The following is a 15,785-nucleotide window of genomic DNA, read 5'->3' as shown; positions in this document are numbered from 1 at the left end:
CGAGGGCTCTGAGCTTCCCGGCGCAGCCTGATGGCCATGACTCCCTGCCTTGGTGGGAAGGGCTGTGTGTGTGCTGCTGCGGTGATGCGGCCCTGCCCAAAAGCCTTTGCCACGAATGCCTCAAAACCATTTCTGCTTCTCTCTCTGCTTCTGTCTCTTTGTAACCTTTGTAGGATATCTTTCTGTCTCTCCTCTCTGGTTTATTTCCTTCATCTTGGAGGCATTGGTATTGAATACTGATGAGGAAATGTTTGGTCTAAAGCCAGCTAGTCAATTTTGGTTAATTAATTGGAATGGTGATTGGCAAAAACCCAGCCCAAATTTTTGTGGGTAATTTATAGCATAGGTAATCGTTTACTTGTGGATAATTATCCCTACCTGTTGCTAGCAGAAGGTAACGGTTATTGAGATCCAGACGCATCGCTAACAAATGCCGTTTTAGGAAACGGCAAATACTTAGGCTGAGTTATCTGTTTAATTATCGAGAGAGTAGCTCGAACTGTGCAGTAAACCCACCCTTTCTTCTTATTGGATTCCCTGCACCTTTTGCCAGGTGAGCAGAAATAAGGGTGAAATCATTTGTCCTTTCTGGGAAGCCAGCGTTTCTATCTCTCTTGATGTGTTAGCGCAGATGTGCTAAACTCCTGGGACGTCGTAATTTGCTTACTATCAGCCAGCAATAATCGCTACCGCTTCGAAGCAAGCGGGAAAGCAGTTGGATAGAAGGGTGATTGAGCGGAGCGCTTTTGGACCGTAACCTGTCGTGGGGCGCAGCTCGTGTTCTTAGCTAGCACAGACTTTAGCATGCGGCAGGCTTTGGGCAAATAGCTTACTCCTCTCAAGGCGATGAGCTAATCGAGCACTACAGTGGGGCGCCTTTTGAATATCTCCGTGGCTTTGCCAGGATGTCGGTGCGGACAAACGTTCCTAACAGTGCTTGCGACCTGAGGAACGCCGTTCCTTGGTGCAGCGTCACCCTTTGAGATGTTATCGAGCATCGATTTCTTGCTCGGTGAGCGGAAGGCAAAGGGTGTAGCAGGTAGTCCCGGGGAGCAACCGAGGTGCCTGTTGGCAAATGTTGTCATCCTGTTCAAGGGAAGATGGAGGGGAAAGATGGGGGACTTGGGGGGAGGGAAGGAGGATGTGCTGAGCGTAGTCGCTCCCACGAGAAGTGCGCGAACGACGGCTCTGCACTTTGGCTTTTGGGACGAGCCGCCGTTTTCTACAGTAACGGCCTGGCGAGATGGTGGGAAGGTGCAGGCCCGGTATGGATGGTGGGGAGAGGAGTTTGGTCAGAATCAAGGATTAGTAAGCGGGAGTGGAAGCAAACTGCAAGTCTGCCCTTGTTTGTTTACAGGAGAGAATTGCAAGACAGATGAAAAGGCCAGCTTTTCGGTGATGTGGCGGATAGCTCGCTCTCATCTACCAGTTAAAGATGGACACATAGTCCCTACTACGCTTTGTAACTAAAGCAGCAGCAGTGTTGCGGTACGTTGACAGTCGTAAGAAGAAAGCGAATGACTTAGTCGTGCCACGGACATAGAAGGTTTATTTTGGAGGGCGGTGCCGACTTGAAATCGCTCTTTGTGGGACATCTGTTATCTTCTGTTCTGAATGGCAATGCCGTGCCCCCTTTTGCAGACTAGACGCAGGTAACGTAGATTTCGCGCTTCGGCGGTATTGGAAAAATCCTGTCTATGCGTTCAAGGGTTTGAACTGCTCCCTCTCTGCTATAAAATATATCAGTCAAGAGTTTTGAACAAAAGAGCAATATAGCCCAGTGTATGTTCAACGCTATTAAAAGTGACAGATCTGTGAGTGGAAGATGGACAAATTGATGGGCCTCCAGACAGCCGTTCCCTTCTTCTGTGAATGGACTGGACCCATTTTTTTGTTCGCTTAGAGCTGTTTGTTTTGCACATGGAATCTGCTGGAGTTTCCATCTTTTTGTTCCTTCCTGCAGTGCAAACTGTAAAAAACAAAAGTAGAGCCCCTGACATCATCCTACTGCAGCACTAGGGTGATGGTGGTTGGCTTTTTTTTTTTCCTCCTCCTTGAGAAATACTTTGTGAGTACATGGTGTTATTTTGAAAAGGGAACAGGCTGGAGACATGCCTTGGAGTGAGAAGCAGCTCTGTATGCTGTCATTCTAATTTTGCATTAGTGACAATATGAAATTCAGCTCTGCCCCTCAAGAATAGAGCAGAGGCTTCTCCAAAAGGATGAGAAAAAAACCCTTAGGTTTTGCCTAGCAACAGAGCGATATCTCATTTCCGAAAGCCAGCTTCTTCGAGTCCTGTTGTGTTTTTGGCACGCTGACTTGTTGGTTTGGCTTCTGTGCTGCGCGGGGCCGCAGAGCAGCCCCGCAGGCTGCGTGCCCAGGTACGGGCGACGGCTTGCGCTGCCGCCGGACGGGCCGGCTCTCGGGCAGCACTTCAGGGAGCGTTGTCTTCCAGGTGCTTCAGGCCTGCTGTAAAGGGGGCTTTGCAAGCAGGAACCCACCTCGCTGCCTGGCACCTAGAGCTCGTGTGATCACGCATTGGTGATCTCAGAAAAGCTGACTTAATACCGCAAAGTCTTCTGCGCAAATTGGTTTGCAACTGGTGTTTGGCATAGTTGATGCGATTTATACGTTAAAAAAGCCTACCACGCAGCAAGTTGCATCTATAAGAAAGCTGATGCTTTGAGTGGATTGCATATGGCCCAGGAGAGGCAAGTAGAATAGGAAACATATGTTTGGCACCCACAGGTACCGCAGAATCAAGCGAGTGTGAATTGCTAAAACGTAGTTTACATAATACGGTCAATAATATGCAGCAGATGGAGTCTGAATGTATCGCTTAAATCATGAAAATTCTGAATGCTGTAAGGGATTGCACAACAGCCAACTTTAACTTTGAAGGTAAATTGATAGATTATTTTGTGTTTATCGTAGCAGATGTGAAGAAAACCAGTGGAATTAGTAAGTTTTTCTCTCTCTGAGCAGTAGTGATGGCTACTAACGTGCAGGGGAGACTTCACGTTGGGAAATGCTGATAGGGAAAAAAATAGTGGGGTAGTGTGCGTGACGGGTCTGCGCAACTCCCTCACGCGGCCTCTAGGCTCGGGTGGTTGTGCGGTGGGTTTTTTGTATTGACAGAAAGGGTGTTTATCGATAGATTTGGACGGAAGGGAATTCTTCTGTCCCTTTACCTCACAGTCAATTTTTCTGAACCTCAGGTAGAGCAAAACCCTGTGCGTTGGTGGTATTGATCCTAAATTAGGTTTGCTCAGCTTGAAGGTGTTTGTTTTCAGCAGTGGCCTCAGGTGTCACCTGAGTTTGGAGGGTTCTTTTGCCCTTATGGGTCATGGTTGCAGATTCTGCGAGTGGGACTGAACACAGTGTTTCTGAAGAAGGCAAACTTGAGCGTGTTTTTTAAGAATCTTTGAGTAAGGCCATACTGAAAAAAGTTTCCAAGACTTTTTGAGGGTCCCCAACCCGTTTGCATGCTGTCAAACCCGCGCCTTTAATATTATGCACGAGCCTCGACCGCAGATTTGCTTAAGCACATAGGGGTTGCATGTCTATTGAGACGGCGAAAGGAAAATCTTCTTCTGAATTAGCACCTGGCACCTTAACTCTAAGGTGATATTGTTCATTTTCATTCAACTGGTGATTCTGTTCTTGATCTGTGTCGAGTGGCGCTTTAGCGGCTATGTCGGCATTGCCTCCCACATTAATGATGAGCGCCTGCAGCAAAAAACCTGTACACGGTCTGCCTACTGACACTGGGAGGGCAGGACGTTCCTCAAGGTGCTTACAGATGCCTGACGTGTGCTTGGGCCATATCGTATTTGGATCTGTGCTGGAAAAGTAGACGGTGCTTCCGGGTTATGGTGGTGTTTTAAACTTGATCAGCTTTTTGCTGCCCGCTCTGTTAGCGATTCGCAGGAAGTCCCGCTAATGGGAGTAACACAGAGCAACTCCAGCCTGGTGGTCTGAGAGGACTATCGGGCCGCAGCGTAAGAATCACTGGTGTGTTGGTAGCACGTGAAGGGTCGGGAGCCCGTAGGAAATTTAACGGGGAGACTTTGTGCGCGTAACTCGTTGCTAACGTCTTAGTAGAGATGAAAGTTGGCACGTATATAGTCTTTGCTTGGATCTTTTGTTGTTATATACTTTGCCAAATGTAGTTTGGCTATTTTCATTTTATGCAAGTGTGAAAAATGTTATCTGTTTAAGTTGCTTCTTTGCACTTCTATGAATAAAAAATGGCTTTAATTAAATTAAGAAAGAGCTTTGACAAGTGATTTGTCTATAATACGTACTTATGGTTTGTGGCATTTCGAAGAATAAATAACCAAGATGTTGAGGCTTAAACATTGGCTGCTGCACATGTTCTGTCAATTCCTCGGTTGAGAGAGAAATGTTTCTCTGAGTGTGGTTTTAGGTGCAGATCCTGCATATTCAGATCTCGCACCACCTTCGGAAGAAGGGGAAGATGCCTGTCTTTGACGTAGCGAATAAACGGAACTGGAAGCAGCCCAGGAAGTCTCTGAAGAAGTCAACTGTACTTTTGTAAGGCAAGCAAAAGCAAGGCTTTGATGTCAGCTCTGCAGACATGCAGGAGAAGCTGAGACAGTGGGGAACTCGTTAAATTCTTATGCAGATGAAACCAAATAAGCTGCAGCGGGTTAGAAAGAATGGAGGCTTTGGAGAGACTTTGCTTGAGTCCCAACAAGGCACCAGCTGCAGGGAGAAGAGAAAGTAGTTGATGGTGGGTTAAAAAAAATCGGAAGGAGAGGTGATCTGTTAACAAGTTACCACATAAAAAAGGAGAGGTTTTAAAGCAAAATGCTTTCTGGAATTCTCTGCCGTGGTGTGATTTTGGCTTTGTTGTCTTCAGCATTGGAGATGACTCAAAAAGAAGGAAATAGAAGCATGGAGAAAATCCTTAAATGGGAGAATATTAGGTTTTAAAATGTTCAGAGCATACCTTAATTTGATTTTCAGTTTTTTATAAATCATTTAGCCAATTTTATGCGCAAGATGTGTAACTGAAATGGAACATAAGTTTCTTGAAAATACCCAACAGCCTCTTGTTGTGGTTTCCCTCGGTAACATCAGAAGCCTTGGCTTTAGAAAAAACAAATGCAGCAACCCTGCTAAGTCAATGGGCCTCATTCAAACTTAACCTCACAAACTTACCCTGCCATTGTCAAATGGCATAAAAGCCCCGATTTCTTCTGAGCTCGGCATCGGTAGCTATAAGCCTATAGAATGCAAACGCTGTCTGAGTTGACTTGAGTGCGTTCTTTGGTTGTGAGACAGGAAATAGTCATTGGATTTGTGAGGTCGTCATAGGCTCAGTTGTGCGGTTTTCATTTAGAGATGGAATTTGGCGGAGTTAATCCTTCCCTGCCGCTATAATCATGGATGGATTGCATCGGTGAGCTTTGCCTGACAGTTGTGAGTGGGCATTGGTGAAAAATCTGTTTGGAAAAGCGCTGTCAAAAAAAGCAACGAAATGGAAGTGCTTCGCTTGCTCCTGGGACTGTAGAGGAGGCTTGAGGAGTACATGACCAGAGGCTTCCTTGTGAGATAGGAGAGCAGCCGGATTTACCGTAGGTCTGTACTGAGACTTAGGCCAGTTTAGCAAATCAGGTATTGTGGAAAAACAGTTTTGGCTGCAAGTGTAATGCACGCAGGTTTACGCTGCTGTTTTCATTGTCCAGAGAAGGAAAAAAAGGTTTGACGGAGAAGGCAGAAGTGAAAGGTGCCTACTCCTGGTTCGTAATGGGGTAGCTGATGTGTGATAAGTAATTGCTGTTCACAGTCTTGTTAGCACCTTCTGGAGACAACCCTCAACACAGCTAAAATTAACCAGGCTGTTTTTTGTTGAAAGCTGTGGGCTGCATACACGGGATGCAGAGGAAGGGCGATCGGATTGCTCCTGGGTGACGGTGGGATATGGAGAATTGTTTCTGCGTGCCGAGAAGGGAAAGGCTTGGGGCCTTTGTGGGCTCCCGGGAGGGGGGACCTCCCCGGTGGTAGTGGTGACGTGCAGCATACGGTCTCAGGTTTTAGCGCGGGTCGGATAACTTGAATCGGGGAACCGAGTACTGATATGCTAAGCACTGAATGCTTAGGGCAAGCGTTACATTTCTTCAAAACGTTTGCAAATGTGAAAAGCTACAGGAACAACCGTGCTTTCTGGGCAGTTTTGCACATGACCTTGAAAACACAGAGCAGTGGATTGTGATTTTCACAGCCCATCTGGATTGACAGGGACGAGGAGCGGTGCGGTGATGTTTCTGGCTGCTTGTGGCCGCGCGTTGGCTGGGCTGCGGGAGAGCGGCGCTCCAGGCGGTGCTAGCGACCTGTTTTGTAACTTAGACGGTGTCCAGGCAGACAGGTAGTGAGAGCAGTTGAAGAGAAGGAGCAAACGTTGAGGAACGGCCGTTCCCCCTCCGCAGCTAGAAGCAGTGACTATAATTGCTCGCGTGGTTCTTTGCTGCAGTTGAGACGGGTGTGATTCCCCTGTCCTGGGGTCTCATCCTTTGGGTGCCCTGGGAGCAGGGTGTCTTGGCCCCTCCTGCCTAAGGGCCCGGTGTTGGCAAATGGCTCCTAGCGAGGCTGGGACAGGGGAGCTCTGAGGGTGTGCCTAGGAGAAAGTCTACAGCTGTCAGGAAGCACGAGGGCTGCTCCAGCTGCAAGCTCGGCTGAACTTTGGGCCTGCTTGGGTTCTACTTTGAAAAGACAAGGCATGTTAGCAGCCAGGAGGCAACCAAGAATGAAGGTATTGACTTGCCTCGGCCTGTCAGTTTTAGCGGCTGGGTTGAAATCGTAGGGGCTGGCTCCCTTGCTGTTGAACGTGTCTAGCTGTCGCTGGAACTGCCTGGAGGAAGGCGCAGCTCTGGGTGAAGAGGCAGGTGATGCTGTTACTAGCCCGTGAAGCCGGGCTCCCGAAGGGCCGAGGCAGCGTCACGAGTTAAGCAGAGCGTAGGTTTGGGCTTGGCCGCTCGCCTCTGCTCCTTGCCCGTGGTGAACTTTGCGCAGAGCTTGCTCTGAGAGCGACTGTGCGAGTCAGCTGCGGTCGGTCTTGTGTGGTACAGCCTACCTTTTTATTTATTTTTATTTGTTTCTTGCTGACTCTTTGACATCCGCCACCTCCCTGCCAGCCTGGTGTGGCTGATCAAGCTGTTCAAACAACTGGAAGACATCAGAAGTTAAACACTCATTATTTTAATTTGATGCTAATCATGTGTTAATGAGACTAATCCTTGCAATGATTCAGGTAATTTGCTTAATGGCTGCCCAGAGTACAGATTACAGCAATCAGTCATGTCTGATAAGATGTCTGTTGTGGAGGAGGTTGTCAGGTGAATGAGGTGGGAAAAGACTAAGGAGTAAGGCCTGACCTGGTGTAAGTCAGGAGCCTTACTGTTCGGAAGGGGGTGGCGGGGGGGGGGGGGTAAAAAGTCCTGCCGCACAACCTTGCGCTGCGCAGGCAGGTTTGTGGCTTCGGCAGCCGAGGAAAAGAGGTTCGAATGACTGGACTTAAGGACAGTTCTATGGGGGGGTCTGATCCTCGCCCGCCTTGAGGAGGAGTAACGTGCGAGGGCTTGCTTACATGGGCTTCTCAGTTGGACGCTGCTTTCTGGAGGTCGTTTGGATCGCAGCAAAGCCTTCAGGTATAAAAGACATTTGCATCTGAGATGATGCGATAGGTATAGGTTATGATCCTTTGCTAGTACGCAATGGCGTAATACTCATGGAAGTGGTGGAGCGATGTCACGTGACATACGTAAGCAGGGTTGCTGGCTAAGTCCCTAGGGTTGTTCTCAGCGCTTGGAGATGTAGTTCGTGCGAGCGGCTTTTGTAGTCCTGGTACATGGACAACAGGGCTGTGTTCTGCAACTGGACCCAGCTGCATGTTATGCTTGACTTAATTCCTAGTATGATATGGTGATAGAAACTGGATCTGGATGTATCCTGCATATTTATCTCTGGATTTCCTCACAGCACTGCTTCTCCTGCTGTCTTTCAGGTGTAAGCCTTTGAAAGACAAACCCATTTGAGCATGTACATCATAAGGAATGCTATGCTAAGTACATGTCAAATGTTAATAAAACGGGTGTGTGTAGCTAATAGGAGATGCGAGAGGAAAATCCAGCAGTGTTAGCGAAGGGGAAGAAAAGGTTTGAGTATTTCAGTCACCACAGCTCACGTGCTGCTTTGTCGTAGGTTTTGATTATTACTCGTGAGGAATCCTAGGAGGGAGTCCTTTGGAATTTAAAAACCTGTGTTAACTTTTTGATTGTTGTTACTCGTTTCAGAAAACACAAAGAACTCAAGAAGTTGGCCCAAAAGGTAGTTGTGGGGCGTTAGAGCACTTGACCGAACAGCGCAGGATCCGCACTACATTCCTAGCCGGCCTGCTGTCTGCTCTAAGGTGAGTCACTTGATGCTGGTTTTGCTTGGATTCCTTTCCAACACTCTGTAGATTATGCATCTGTAGCTTGAAAGCTTTTCAGGATAGATATGTCTGATTACCCACTTCATCTGTGAAGGCAAGACATCAGTAAGGGCTGCTCTTTGCTGAAACTGTATTAAAAAACTCCACCCAAAATACATACTTGTTCACCTGGAGGAGCTGGACAGAGCGTGTAAGGAGTTAAGTCTAATCCTTTTTTCTACAGGCGAGGAAATAAAGCATAGTGGAATTGAGTCACAAAGGGCGGATTGGGAATTAAACTTAAACCCTGTACCGTAATTACAAGGCTGTGTCTTGATTATTGTCTTCACGGCGTGTCGCTTGAACGGGAAATCTACATCGCTTCTGTTAGCAACGAAACTTGAGATGCCTGTTTGTAGCTGCTTGTATCTGAGCTGCATTCCAGCAGATCTTTGTTGTGCGAAGCGCGGTTCCTCTTGAAGTTCAGCAGAAGTGCTAAACCAGCATGAAAAAATACTTCTCACTTAGAGTGAACCAAGCCTAGATTTCAATGAGAGGACGCAGGTACCCAGGTAGTAACCCTTGGGAAGATGGTAACGTTTGGGTGCTTGTCGACGCATCCCCCGTACGTGTCGCTGTACGCGACCTCTACGTGCCGAGCCTCGGCAGGTGTACGTTCCAGAGCTGCGCTGGCTATCCGTGCGTTGGCTATCTCTAAAGCCGTAGAAAACACAACCGGAGAAAACATTTTTCACATGGGAGATGCGTAGACTAACAACTACCTGTGAACTAGGGGTTGTGTTTTACCCTGTCACGCACAAGAGTAGGGTATTGTTTCGGGGTCCTCATTCAGAGAGTGATGAAGTAAACTGATGTGCTGGATGTGCGCGTCTTTGGGGGAGGCCGGCAACAGCTTTTCCTCAAGGTACAGGTAAAGAAACTCTTCTGTTATAAACTTGGGAAAAATAAGCTTAATCTACAGAAGGGCATTGGAAGCTGGGCTTCTCGGAGTCAATATCTAGATGGCTGAGGAAAGCACATCATAACTGGTACCGTTCTCCTCCTAGCTTTTTTAAGTATGTTTAGACAGATCCCGCTAGGCGACTCGGGTTGCGCCAGGAACGGCATGCCCTTGCGGGCCCAGGGCTTAAGCACGTACTGCTGGGAAAAGCCTTGCAAGGCAGGAGGTAGAGACAAAACTGTTCAGGTCAGCGCCGGTGGCGTACGGCAGCTAAAATAGTATGTCGAAGGCAAGGGCAAAAACTGTTCCGATAGCCGCGTTAAAGCGGTCAGTGAATGGTCAGCCCCCGAGGACTTGCTAACAACCGTTAAAGTTAGGGTGAGCAGAGCTGCAAGGCACGGAGACCTGGACTTCCTTCTCGCTAAGGGGAGTGCAGACAAGGGATGTTCAGCCTCGTTTTCCCGGATTGGGATCTAGGTACGTTAGCTGGTGTTTGGGATGGCTAAAATGAAGAATACAGGGGCTTTTTTAAACCTGGATTAGAAGAAAGCTGCTAATGATGTTCCTGTCTGCAAGGTCAGGAATCGGAAAATATCTTCAGCTCGTCTTCAGGACGTGTGGCAGGAGTTAGTACTTGTTCAACGACCTTTTGATTCTGCCATTTGCGGCAAAACATGCTTGGGTTTAATCAATTTGCATCTCTGCTTAAGGCCCAAATTGTTACAGGCTTGAGGGGGGGTGACGTGGTCCTAAAGCATTCATTTAATGATTTAGAGTAAACAGATGGTTTTATTTTTTCCCATTAGAACGTTTCAGCTTTTCTAGTTACATAGAGATAATAATTATATCTCTCACTTTGATTAAAATGCACAGTATGAATGTCTTACTCTGTCAGGTTTCAATTGCATTATTTCTCTGTGGGTTTTATTAAGTACCGTGGAGTTGAGGTCATGTACGGTAAGCTGTGCAGCGCAAGTCTCGGTATCAGCTGACGTGGAAAGCGAGACAGTTGTTATCTTGACAGGGCTAAGGGTATATAAGTGCCTATTGGGTGGTGTTTAAAGAGGGCTGCTATGCTGCGCTTAAGCGAGCGCTTGTCTTGTATGTAGTAGCTGTTAGATGATATTTGGCCAGATAGTACAAAATAGACCGCGATAGCTATTGGATGTTGTGAAGTTCTGGACTAATTGGCTTTGAAAATTGCATTGCGATTCGGGAAAAACACCGCTGCCGCTCAGAAGCGTGGGGCATGACTTGGCACGTGCATCCTAATAAGGAAGTAGGGAAATGCGGGGGTCAGTTCAAAGAGAGTCAGTTCGGAGGGATCACAACAATAAGCACTAAGAAAGGTCATGGGAAGAGATGTTCTCTTCGGGACGTAGGCTGTGTGGTGGTCTGGCGCCTGAAGAGGTGTCTTGCTGTTGATTGTCTGAGGAAGCATGCTCGAGCATCGCTGTGGTAATGGTCGACTTGACGTCAAGTGGGTGAGAGAGTGCTTCTTACCAACCCTGTTACCAGCAGAGCCATGGGGAGGAGGCTGGAGTTTCCACAGGGTGGTCAGGATCAAACAGCTGTTGTCCCTTAGCCGGAGTAGCTGGGAGCAAAGCTGGCAATCGGCTCATGGTGGACTCTTCCGAACGGGATAGCAGGACAACTAGGTGTCACTTGAAATTAGCGCGATCGGTATCGGAGATCTGCCTGTCCGCAGGGAGGGGGGTGATACCTCAGAGAGCCAGTCATTTTGTGATAGACAGGCGGAGCTTTGGAAGGTAGGCCAAACTCGGGGGTGTGATGGCTCATTTGACGTACTTGTGTGTAGCCAAGTCGGGGAGGTACAGGAGGCTGCGTGGGTTTACGCTCTCAAGATAGCCAGTCGTACAGAGGCTCGACGACAAAATGATGAGTACCTAAAATTTGAGACTGGAATGAAGCACGATCTTATTTCAGCCTCGATGATTTTTTTTTTTTTAAAGTGATTACTGAACAAAAATGTTAATTATCGTGTCAAAGTGAGTGGATCAAGCTGAAGGTTGAGACTGATGTTTAACAGTTAAAAGGGTCTGTTTTAGAAGTGCTGTCCAGGATCATCATGGTTAAAACTGGGGGTGTGTGGGGTGTGTGGAAAAAGCCCGTATGGTTTATTTACAGTTTGTGATAAAGGTGAGTGGCAGTCCCAGTTTATATGTTTTACGTCTTAGGCTGGTTGGGTTTATCTGTCGGTCACTCTGTGATAGCTTGACCTGTCATTTTTGCAATTACTTGTGAGCACTTTAGGTTTATCAATTACTTTTCCGGGGTGTAAGTTACCTATTTTGAGAGTGTAATTTGTTTATAATGTATGTCTTAACAGCATGATTTGTTTTGTGTTTGTAATTAATGTTGAGCTTTGAGTCTGCAGTTGTATGACAAATGATTATGGAGAGAGCTATTACCTTGAATCTTGCTGCTAAAGACTTGTAATAGACTGGAACTTTGTTTCTCTCATCACGGAGTTCATTTTAGCGGTCTTGGGACTGGGCTTTAGGGACACTATTGGCAGAAGAAACATAGGGCACCGTGGCATTGCTACAGTAGAACTGGTGGGGAGTTAGAGCTTGCATCCCTCTAAGCACTTGGGTAGCGTGCAAAGCGAACCTGAAGTAAGGCAACATGTGTGAGAGAGGCTTTATCTCCGACTGAGGGGAAATTCAGGAGAGACTTGGAGCAGGTCTTAGTTGCTGTGTATGCCTACTTAGGAAACCTGCAATGAACAACAGACAACGATGACTAGTCTCTTTTGTTTCTTTACCAAGATGAGTAAAAAGCAAGGGGGTTAGTGGAAAATACTATTTGCGAGTTAGATTCCTTTTGTCCTCCCTCAACGTAAAAAGTTCATGACTTGCTTTTGTGTCGAGAAGTACCTGAATTTGCTCGGATCGTTTCTAAAGGCTGGTGGGAGCGCAAGAAAATGGAAACTGCAAAAACGCTACGGTTTGTCCTCCGGTTCTACCCGATTTTCCGCTAACTTGTGTTTGGAAAAAGGGCACATTTGGAACCTTTGTATAATGTAGATTATTATCCCTCTAATTCCCTGTCCATCTGTAGGATAAACGTTTAGACTGTGTGTAAACTATACCAAGGCTATATCATACATAATGTATGACTGTATATGATAATGTGCCACGAATGTCAAATTCTATTTTATTAAATATAAGCTGCTCTTCCATCTGCGCGTTGGAGACCCCGTATATTGTTTGCCAAAAAAAGCACAATTTCCAAGCGTTACATAACTTCACATGGAACGATGTGAAATACCTCAGTTTCTTCTCTCCCTTAAATTGTTACAAGACCATTCGTGTTAATTCCTCATTCACCATTTCCTCTTGCCGTGTAAGAGCGGCGTCAGACTCTGACAATTTAGCGGCAATGCAAGCTCAGCCGAGTTTGTCTGCCAAAAATACCGATGGCCGGATCCTCGGCTGCCGTAACTGCGCTGGCTTCGGAGGCGTCGCGACAGCGTACGCGGGTGACGCTCTGTCCTCCCTCCCAGACTTTTCCTCGGCAATCTAGCACTCGGGCGATGATGAGGCCTTCAAATGAGCAAGGAGACAAATGTTTGTTGTAGCTTTTTAAGCTTTGGCAGACAAGCTGCTAGGACCTTTAGTTGGCACCTATCTGTGGTTCCAAAAAAGCCACCCTTGTCGTGGCTGCCTCTTTTTTTTTTCTTGGTTTTTTTTTTTTTTTTCCCCTTTGCCGAAATTTCGCATTGTATGTGTGCGTGCGAGCCCGTGTGTCTCGTGATGCTCCGCGATAGAGATTGACAGGAACCAGAAGCCAGGTTCATCAGAGCCACAGATTTCTGATCCGGAATTACAGTGACTGATTTATGCCAGCACAGACCTAGACTGTCCAGATAGACTGAACAGGAGGAAAATGTAATGCCAAAAAGAAAGAAGCTGAAACCTAATTAATCAGAAACAAGTAAGTCATCTTAATGGCAGCGCAGAAGTAGTACAATTTAATTTGAGACTACCCTATGTTCCGTAAGGATGACATTGTGCAGTAATTCTACTGCCAGTTACTGCCGTCAGAATTGCTGAACAGTAGGAACCAAATGAGTTATTGCCTCAAAAGGTCTGTATGTTGCACGTTTAAAGCGCCCTGGTATATTAAGTTTAAGTGCTGCTTGTGACTCTCTGCCTCTCCCCTGGCATGTATTTGAAGCTGTGTTGGTTTTTTGGTTTGCTTCTCACAGTGGTGGACTAAGTAAGCCTCACAAATAATGCAGCTGATGTTCAAGGCAGTAGAAGCCGTCGGACTGGGCAATGACTGCCGGGGTTCTGTAGCGTTAGATACTACTGAGCTAAAGATTTGAGAATTACTTTAATATTAGAGGTTGGAGAATGAAGACTTTCTGTTCTGTCACCAGGGCTGATTTTAGCAGATGCTTTGTCCTAGAAAAAAGATTTGAGTCCCAGAAGTAAAAGTGGAGAAGTAAGGAGACTAGCCAGAGCTAGGATGATTGTCTGGTCTGTGTTGCAGTAAGCGGAAGTGGCTGGCCGTACGGATACGAGTGTTTTGCATTTCCAGTTGATCGGCAAAGACCTTCAGAAGGAGAACTTCTTGGCAGTCACAGCCTCTCTTGGGGCTTTTGCACGGCACGCTTTGCTTCAGATGATGGAGAAGCGGCGCTGCTTAGCGCTCCGGGGAACGCGATGCACGATTATGTCATTCCGTTCCAACGTGAAGCGGGGTGAATGGGGTGGAGCGCTGGGTGTTCTGGGAGCTGCAGAAGCAGGGGAACCTTACCTGCCCAGCAGAAGGCTCCCTCTGCTCAAAAACCCACGCCTTTTCTTTACGAATGAGAGGGTGCCGTGTCTTTCCAGAAAGCTCGCTTCAGCTCCCAGACTGACTCCCCGTGCGATGCTGGGAAAGGTGCTCTGTTATCTCTGGTCTTGCGTGGCCTTCTGTAATAGAGCACTGCCTAGCCTTCGTCGGTTCTCTGCTTGCGTCTCTGGGCTGTGAAGTTGTGTCAGTGTATGGCATCCTGCCCGCGAGACCTCTTGAGTCCCTCGGCTCGCTGCCTGAAATAGCAGTAGTAGAGTTAAATGTTGCAGACTTTGAATTGCTTTCCGTCTAGAATAAAGGGAGGATGGAGATGGAAGAAAATGAGACCGATGTGATGATGGGATATTTTCATCCCAAGGAAAGGAGGTAGCGTGTGGTCTGAGGGTAGACCTGGGAAGTTTGGTGCGTGACAGGAACTGCAAGCGGGTGGTGTGTCGCACCAGAAGTAGCGATGGTGTACGAAGCGTGACGTGCGGGTACCGGAGGTCCCAGAGAACGAGGGGGAGCATTACTGTCCAGGAGGTCGGCCCCACCCAGGACTTGGAGAAGGCTAAAGAAGAGAAGGGCGTCGTGAAGAAGTGACACGGCTGGCCGTTTAGGTCAGTGGAGTTAAATGCTTGGCATGAGGAGAAGAGCCAGGCTGAGACACGGTAGCAGGACTCGTGCTGGTCCCTCCAGGTTTGCCGTAAGCCTTTTTGTTATTGCCTTACAGAAATGCCTTTAAAGGGAGAGAGCCCTTCTTAAAGACTCGATGCAGTCCTCATTTCGAGGAGGGCGGTAACCAAGCCCATGATGCCCAGATACCTAGTTAATGGAAGTGCATGAGCAACGCCATGTTCAGGCTGTCCTGTGTGACTCTGACAGCGTGTCTTACCGTTTGAGATGGATGCTCTGTTATGCTTGGGGCCAACAGATAGCGAAAGACAGTACTGGGTGGAAAAGCTTGTACTTCAAATAGTGGAAATGAGTAAGATGGGAGAGGGCAGTCACAGCTGCTGGGAGCCCTAGGGATAGCGGTAAGGAAGGAAATGAGACTTGGGTCCAAGTGCTGTGTCTGAAATGCTGACCTCCTTTGACTGTAATTTGGAGTTTGGTTTTCAACAACTATTAGACCATACGGATTAAAAAACCCTAACCCTTAAGAACAAATGTTGCATGAGAGAGACAAATCTCTTCTGTTGCCTTGGTTACAAAAGAACGTGAATAAATTGGGGGGGGGGGGGGAATCCCTCGGTATATTCTGAGTGGTCATTTGTGACAAATGGTCCTGTAAGTGTTTACACTGGGAGGAAGGAGTGCAAGAGCTCGTCCTCTCTGAACATGGCCTGTATCACCTGCGTAAAGGGCAGAGGGCAGCAAGACTCATGCGAACTTCGGTGCTGGGGCGCTGCTGGAGCTGCGCGGTGGCTGCTGACGGACTGCCACTGCTGGCACGGGGCTCGGCGAAGGGAAGAGCGGTTCTGGCGGCTCGTATTGCACCTCAGCTATATGCCAAGCTAACCCCCTGCTTATGACCGTCTCGAGATTTAAATGAGTTTAGGTCTACAGCTTAATTTAGA

The 15,785-nt window shown here is 47.5% G+C and overlaps 1 long non-coding RNA gene across 1 annotated transcript in view; it reads left to right on the top strand.

Annotated features, from left to right (window-relative positions):
• LOC142601598 (uncharacterized) overlaps positions 1–15,785 on the top strand; it is a 306,344-nt gene that overhangs the window by 121,279 nt on the left and 169,280 nt on the right. The window contains exon 6 of the long non-coding RNA XR_012835100.1: positions 8,320–8,435. This is a non-coding gene — a long non-coding RNA (uncharacterized LOC142601598). The remainder of the gene's footprint in view (positions 1–8,319; positions 8,436–15,785) is intronic.

The sequence above is a fragment of the Balearica regulorum genome, chromosome 4, assembly GCF_011004875.1.
Source record: "Balearica regulorum gibbericeps isolate bBalReg1 chromosome 4, bBalReg1.pri, whole genome shotgun sequence".
Classification (NCBI taxonomy): Eukaryota; Metazoa; Chordata; class Aves; order Gruiformes; family Gruidae; genus Balearica; species Balearica regulorum.
The sequence above is the reverse complement of the archived record's forward strand: the minus strand, read 5'-3'. Positions and strand labels throughout refer to the sequence as shown.